The sequence below is a fragment of the Daphnia magna genome, linkage group LG3 (assembly GCF_020631705.1).
Source record: "Daphnia magna isolate NIES linkage group LG3, ASM2063170v1.1, whole genome shotgun sequence".
NCBI lineage: Eukaryota > Metazoa > Arthropoda > Branchiopoda > Diplostraca > Daphniidae > Daphnia > Daphnia magna.
This window is the reverse complement of record NC_059184.1, coordinates 9,026,572-9,034,786: the sequence shown is the minus strand read 5'-3', so window position 1 is coordinate 9,034,786 and position 8,215 is coordinate 9,026,572. Positions and strand designations below refer to the sequence as shown.

Below are 8,215 nucleotides of genomic sequence, written 5' to 3'. Positions count from 1 at the left end.
AGTAAAGCAAAAATCGGTAAAATATTGTTAGAAAAATAAAAAATAAACCATAAAAAATCTGAAGAGAATTTCTAAATAAATATAGAAAGAAAGGATTTATAGAAATTTAAGAAAGAGGAAAATAAAATAGCAAAATTGACGTTTTAAGTAATAAAAATTAAAAATAAAATAATTTTGTGAAGAATAAAATAAAATAAAAACAGAAGAAATTGTGGAATAAAAAAAACTTAAGTGAAGAATTAAAAAAAATATTAAATAAATTTAAACCGAAGAAATTGTGGAATAAAAAAAAATTTATGAAGAATAAAAAAAATTAAAAAACCGAAGAAAGTGTGGAAGTAAAAGAGGTATCAAAAAGGTTTCGCGAAAAATAAGGATAAAAGATAGTCTGCTCATGTAAACAAACGATAAAAACGGGAGCTCATAAAAACACGTCTGCTTCGGACGGAGTCAGACAGAAGATTCCCCGAAAGGTGTAATTGGAACGTAATGCAGACATTCAATTGCAACAGCAGAGTGGCGCAGCGGAAGCGTGCTGGGCCCATAACCCAGAGGTCCGTAGATCTAAACTACGCTCTGCTAGTAAAAAATCGAAGGTGAAATATTAAGTCGATACATTTACAGAATTAATAACTAAGAAAAGTAATTTATTAATACCAGTAAACAAACTGTTGTAAATGATGTGTAACGAATAAATTCATAAAACAGCACTAATATTCTCAGCATCGATGGTTCAGTGGTAGAATGCTCGCCTGCCACGCGGGCGGCCCGGGTTCGATTCCCGGTCGATGCATTTTACGTCTAATATTGACATTTCATTTAAAGAATCCCTAGGCGACCGTAACAAACACAAATTGCGACTAATCAGTTTCCCTAGTTACGTCACCACTTTCACGAACCCTAAGTATATCGCTACATGCAGTTGGCGAACTTCACCTTCTCTTAACATTACTACATTTTTGGTAAGCTACCACTTACTTGCGCATCATTAATATGCAATTTGAAATAAAAGTATTATTGAATGCAATTGTCAAATGGTTTACACGTCCACAAAGTCTAAGGATTATTGGCCTGGAAAAGCTGTCAATCTAACGTCATTGAATGATACATTTAAACATGAAATGCTGAACAAACCCTCTGATCTCGACGTGATTTGAACACGCAACCTCCTGATCTGGAGTCAGGCGCGCTACCATTGCGCCACGAAATCCGAAACATAATGTTTTGTTTTGAAATCAAATAATGCACAACATTCAAATGCAAGTGCTACGTACGCCATTTAATTTTGTTTTTGGAGATCTGTAGTACATCATTAAAGTTAGGCAGAAAGATAATTTTACCTCGTTTTTAAGAAATATTTTAGATTTCAAGATAATTTAGAGTTATTGTGTGTATTTCATTAACCTTGTGAGTAGCTTTAGAATAGTGGTAAACATGCGCTGTAAATGTTGAAGGAAGATCCCAGTGAATATTGGTGATAAACTTGATTGACACGCCGGAATCAGATAGATATACTAGGCAGATGCTTTCTGTCCTTTCCTATACTATAGAGGCCAAGGAACTTCGACAGTTAAAGAGACTATTTCGGACTAAAAGTTTTTTCGTTAAAGCACGGATGGTAATCAAGTTGCTGATGGGTAAGAGGCTCCAAAAAATACAAAAACATTTCGTGTTGGTAGGGAGCAGTAGTTGCCATTATTTTGCATCGATGGTTCTGTGTTAGAATGCTGGTTACCCGGTCGATGCATTTTAGTAACACAACAATTTAAAATGCTACGAAAGGTGTAATTGGAACGTAATGCAGACATTCAATTGCAACAGCAGAGTGGCGCAGCGGAAGCGTGCTGGGCCCATAACCCAGAGGTGCGTAGATCGAAACTACGCTCTGCTAGTAAAAAATCGAAGGTGAAATATTAAGTCGATACATTTACAGAATTAATAACTAAGAAAAGTAATTTATTAATACCAGTAAACAAACTGTTGTAAATGATGTGTAACGAATAAATTCATAAAACAGCACTAATAATCTCAGCATCGATGGTTCAGTGGTTAGTTTATGGAGGGGTTTCCGGAAGGGGAATAAACATGTATGAGGTAGGTGCATTTTAAAATATTACAAAAATTAGATAAATAAAATATGAGGGAAAGAATCTACTAATCTACTGGGTAGGGAGTTTCTACGGGAAAAGGGGGATATCCTCAGCTTCGGGGTTTGGTGCACCATGATGGAAATGGGCACACACCATTTCCATTGATCCCTGGATCGCTGCCAATCGGGCCTTGAATCGGAAGGCACCCCAGGATCTTCCGTTGATTCCGAGAATCGAACGGATTTCGTCGTTCCTGGGGTACCATGATCCAAGAGACCCGACAACCAGGGGGAGAATCCTCCCATGCGAAGAATATTTATCTTATTTCCGCTGGTAGGCATTCTCCATACTCCCTGGTTGGTCATAGCAGACCACGACGTCGACCATCACCCGGGAACCGGATAGTTGAAATTCAACATCCGGTCTTAACCTTTGCCCGGGGATGGCATTGTTGATCGTGACGTCGTGTCCCTGCTTGACTAGCAGCGACTCCAAGAGATCTTGGATGGTGTTGTGCCTCTTGGTGGCGAGCTGGAGACCTTCTTCACAGTGGTTAAGCACATGAAACCCGGTCTCGTTTTCTTTTCCGCATCGGCGGCAACTCGTATCTTGCTCCTGTGAGCAAAACCACGAGTGCCCCCGAAGAGGAAGGATGTCGAGCCGGGCCCTGTGAAGATATCTCCAGTCTCGGAAGGAGAGGGGCGTACGGCAGGATACCAGGCGAGCCATGTCTTTCGACTTGTCTTCCAGGGAGAGGCCAGTGGCAACTACTCCCTGGTGGCTCTTGTCGGAAATTAGGTCCCTGGTATAGCGCTGCCGAGCTACTTTCCGAAGTCCGCGGACTGCCTTGACTGGGCTTACGGAGACGTCATCGGCAACAATTCTTATATTTTCATCGCCGGATACATCAATCCGCACTCCCAGTCGTTTGGCAGCTTGGCGGGCAAGAGTCCAAAGATTGGACCCTGCCTCCGCGTACCTCAGTCTGTAGAGCCCCCCCCCATCCACGGATCCCGAAAGATATTCCCCAACTGGCAACACTCCTGGATGCTCGTTTTTTAACCCTCGCCGGATGGTTTCATGGAGCTGCTCTCGGCATATGTTCCTCACTGTAGGGTCTCTACAAGTGAGGAGCTGAGCAGCCCTGGCGATGGTCCAGATATCGGCATCATCAGTGAGGCGGCATGTTCCTAGGCCCCCAACCCGCCGGTCCACGTAGAAAAACGGGACCGTTGCGTGATTGGGAAGGTTGCAAATAAGGCCTAGAAACTTCCTACACTCAGTGTCCAGTTGGGTAAGACAGTCTTTCAGGACCCGACCCGAAGCGAGGTGATGGGAAAGGGAGGGAAGAAGGTGGCTACGGAAGATTTCAAGTTTTTGCCATGGTGCGAGGTGGGAGGCGGCAATCTTGTCAAGGTTAGGGATAAGGTCAGTTGGTGGTCGGAACCGCAATTTTCCTCCGATCGGTGTACCAAGATATGTTTCTTGGTCGTCTGGACCCAAGCACCGAATTAATTGATCACCAATTCGCACTGGGCGTCAGACGGCTTGCCTTTGTCGAAGACCAGGCAAGCACACTTCCCGGCATTAAATTGCAGCCCCAAGATGTTTGCGGTGAGGGTAAAAACGTTTAAAATGTTTTGGAGCTCGGAGGGAGAATTTGTAACCACGGCAATGTCGTCAGCATATGCCGTGGTTTTCACGAGCGAGCCAAATATTAAAAATCCGGGGTTAATATTGGACTTTCCGGCCCTGACGAGGGGTTCGGAAGCCAGGTTAAAAATAGGGGAACTAAGAGCGTCACCCTGGCGAACACCTGCTGTCGGGAAAATGCGGATGGATTCTTTCCCAACGGTAAAATCCATCCGATTTCCCGAATATATGTCCACCAGGATGCGCCGGAGGTCCTCTGGTATTGGAAGTGATGTGAACAGCTCATTCAGAACGGCGTGAGGCACAGATCCAAACGCGTTGCACATGTCCAGCCATGCAATAGACATGTGCTTTCGTTTGGTCTTTGTCTCCTCGACAACCGTCTGTAAGAGCTGTGTATGTTCCTGAATACCATGGACCCCCGGGAGGAAACCCTTTTGCTCGGGAGATAACCAGCCAAGGTCTGAAGCGACTTGCGTTATTCTCTGGCTGATCACTCCCGAGAACAGTTTGTAAATGGTAGGAAGAAGGGATATTGGTCTAAAGTTGGAATAGTCACTAGTGTCCCCTTTCTTGAAAGTGGGGACAGTTCGCGATGTCTTCCAACAATTAGGAACCCCAAGCTTCCAAACCATTTTACAAACTGTTTCCAGCAGAATGCAGTTGGGGTCGATGGCTCTAAGATGACGGTATTCTAGGCCATCAACCCTTGGTGATGTGTTGGTAGCCCGGCGAAGCTTAGCTTCAAGCTCTTGTTGGGTTGGCGCACGATTGAGGAAGTTCATCTGGTCCTCTGATGGTTGGGACCAGTCGCAGGTGTCGTAGAGTTCCTTCGCACTTTGGCACTGCTGCGGAGATGGTCTCAATCGGTTGTAAGTCCTCTCGAGATATTCCTCCGCAGCTTGAACAGTACCATCGTACGAAGGTGAACGGTCTTCGAGCACCTCTCGAACGGCTCTTCTTGGGTAGATGTTGAAGAGCCGCTGAATCTTCCTCGCCTCGTACGCCTTTTGCTTATATGTCGCCGGGCCTTCTGCATCTGCCGGTTTTGGTTTCTTTTTCTTTTGTCAGGGTTTCCTCGGGGTTGTTCAGGGCTAGGGTCTTGTAAAATTTGAGCTTTAGGGAGCCAGTCAGCTGTGCAGCGTTCGAAGACGTCTTTTAGGTCATTAAGTGTTACACAGCCCAAGAAGGCAGGGACCCAGAGACAAAATCGTTCGAATGCTGAACAAACCCTCTGATCTCGACGTGATTTGAACACTCAACCTCCTGATTTTTTTTTTTTTTCACCACGAGATGGTTTTAACTAAAACTTTGATTCATTTTCGAAACTCTTGCTGGTTAGAAATTTTTTGATGCCAACAGCATCATTTCGTGTTGGTAGGGAGCATGTTCCCTCTGGAACACCTTGACGAGACACTTCTCAAATATAATTTCTGTTCGCCCTTCTGGCTTGTCTATTCTCATCACACAGATTACAGTCTTGAGCACACAATCGATCAACTGTGTAAAAATGGAGTTACACGTTAGAGAGAGTTAGCTAGTCTCCGCACGAGTGTGGCCACGTAACTTTCTTTGTCTCCACAACCACGCTTTCAGCAAGGGAGAAAGGGGAGGGTAAACAAAGTATACAAAGTGACATCTATGACAGGGAAAAACAGGCTTCGATTTCCAAATTATCCATTTAATGCTGTGCTGGCGGGAACATCGCCGGCATCATTTCCGCTGTCGTCGGAAATTAATTAGTTGTTCTCTTCTACGACGCACAGCTTGGAGACGGGGCGATGATAGACTCCGTCCTTGTCCCGTACTAGAGCTGAACGAGGAATCCCATCCTTTCCTGGGTAGACTTCATCAACGTAACTGACAGGCCACCTCCCCCTTGTAACGTTTTGATCGACGATGAGGACCAAATCTCCAACTTGAATATGGCGACGATCGACATACCACTTCTTCCTTTTTAAGAGGGAGGGCAACACTTCCGCAGTCCACCTTCGCCAGAAGTGGTCGGCAATGATTTGCGCGTTTCGCCATCGCTGTCTGGAATTTGGACTTGACTCGTACACCACGTCTGCTGGGAGGCTGGGGTTAGCGCGAGCTAACAGAAGGTGATTCGGGGTGAGGACTGAGAAGTCGTTTGGGTCCGTTGAACAACGGCCGATCGGGCGGTCGTTCATGATCGATTCTACTTCGATCAAGGCGGAGAGAAGGACTTCATCAGGGAATGTATGATCTTGAAGAACGAAAGACAGTGAGTCTTTGGCTGACTTGATTAGGCTCTCCCACGCGCCGCCGAAATGAGGGGCCGAAGGCGGTGAAAATATCCATTCAATGTTCTGAGCACCCAACTCGTTCGCGATGGCGGTTTGGTTAAGACGGTCTAATCCAGCTTTCAACTCCTTTTCACCGGATGTGAGGTTTGTTCCGTTGTCAGAGTATATCATGTCCGGCCGGATTCTTCGGCGCGCAAACCTCCAAAAGGCCAGCAGGAACGAGGAGGTGTCCAGGTAGTACGCCATCTCGAAGTGTACCGCTCTGCTCACCAAACATGTAAATATTATTCCCCATCTCTTCTCTCTTCTCCGACCAACAGTCGTCAAGATCGGTCCGAAGTAATCAATTCCGGTATTCGAGAAAGCAGGTCGGTCATCTTGAAGACGATGAATTGGGAGAGCGCTCATGAGTGGAATGTCTGGTTGGGCACGGTGTCGCTTGCAATCAAAACAATTCTTGATAATGCGGTTGACTGATGATCTGCTCCGTGGAATCCAATGCCTTTTGTGTATTCCGGCGACCGTTCTCTCAACCGTCGCATGTCTGAGAAGAAGATGCTCCCTAGTTACGATCAGCTTCGTTACAAGATGGTCCGCCGGCAATAAAAACGGGTGCTTAATGGCCAACGGGAAGTTGCTGTAGCCCAAACGGCCGCCTACGCGGATTAATTTTTCTCCCGCGTCGAAGAACGGCGTTAACGTGACAATTTTAGACCCTTGACCCAATTCCTTTCCTTCGCTGAGCCTTCTGTATTCGGTTCCGTACTCTTCAAGCTGGGCGAGGCTGACAAGGATCATTTCGGCTTCTCGTAGCTCGAGAATTATTGGGTACGGCTTGGATCTTCTCTCGGCGGCAGGCCTAAATTTGTTGTGGATGAAACGCAACACCCAGGCGATGATCCTCCTTAGTCGGCACATACTGGAACTCCTCTGCAAGATGGGTAGAAGCGGATGAGGGGTGGGAACGGAGACATTCCCGGCCCACTTTGAAAGGTTGATCTCAGGGTCATCGACTGGCTGGACGAAATGTTCTGGCATTGCTGGCCAGTTTGCCCGGGGCTGAAGAAGAAAATCCGGGCCAGTCCACCATCTATAATTTTCCGTCAAAGCGGAGGCCTCAACACCACGGCTGCAGTCGTCAGTGGGGTTTAAAATACCCGGCACATGTCGCCATTGTTGAGGAATCGTAAGGGTAAGAATTTCCCCGACTCGGTTTGCCACCCAGGTGTGGTACCGACAATGCGTTGAGTTAATCCAGCGCAATACAGTAGACGAGTCCGACCAAAATATTTCGCCGTCTATCTTCAACCGAAGCTCGTTCTTGATAGTTCGGGCTAGGCGGGCGCCAAGTATATAGTGATAGTGATAGTTCCAAACGAGGGATTGTAAGATGGTGGATTGGGGCGAATCTACTTTTTGACATTACGAAAACGGTCGTGCTGGTTTTCCTATTCTGCAGTAACAAATACGCCACTGCGCCGTAACCCAATTCACTGGCATCCACGAAGATATGAAGTTGGACGGACGTCGGAGGAAAAGGTTGAAGACACCTGGGCACGGCTACGAACTCCAGATGATGCAGATTGGAGACCCAAATTTTCCAACGTTCAAGCAATGGTTGTGGTAAGATCTCGTCCCATTCTGGTTTGATCCGGAAGATATCTTGAAGTAAAATTCTGGCAGTGAGAGTGACTGGTGTCCAAAACCCGACGCGGGGATCATACAGTCCGCAAACATCACTCAAGATGGTCCTGTAGGTGTCGGAGCCGGCTTGAATTTTCACTTTAAAAACGAAAACGTCTTCTTGCCAATTGAGTGTGACACCAAGCGTTTTCTCGGCCGGAAGCGCGTCTAGATTTAAGTTCAATTTTGGATCAGACCTGAGATCTTTAGGGACAGATTGAAGCACTTTCCGTGACGTAGACATCATTGTGTCCAGTGGAAGCCGCCTTTCTTCAAACCTTCTTGGAACTTGCTTCTAAATTCTATGGCTTCCTCTACGGTATTAAAAGAATCCATGTAGTTGTCCATGTAGCAGTTGGTTTCTACCTTTTCGACTAAGCCCGGGAACTCCTCTTCGTTATCGGCGGCAGCTCGGCGCAGGACATAAGAGCAAACTGTGGGCGAAGACGCGGCACCAAAAATTTGAACTTGCATTTCATATACGTCCGGAGGTCCAGCGGTGTCGGGGGTTCTCCAGAG

The 8,215-nt window shown here is 46.3% G+C and overlaps 2 non-coding genes across 2 annotated transcripts; one reads left to right on the top strand and one right to left on the bottom strand.

The window, feature by feature from the left end:
- Positions 1-722: 722 nt before the first annotated feature.
- Trnag-gcc lies at positions 723-793 on the top strand. Its single transcript has one exon. It is a non-coding gene; the product is annotated as a tRNA-Gly (tRNA).
- Positions 794-1,138: 345 nt separating this feature from the next.
- Trnaw-cca lies at positions 1,139-1,210 on the bottom strand. Its single transcript has one exon. It is a non-coding gene; the product is annotated as a tRNA-Trp (tRNA).
- Between the last annotated feature and the right edge of the window lie 7,005 nt (positions 1,211-8,215).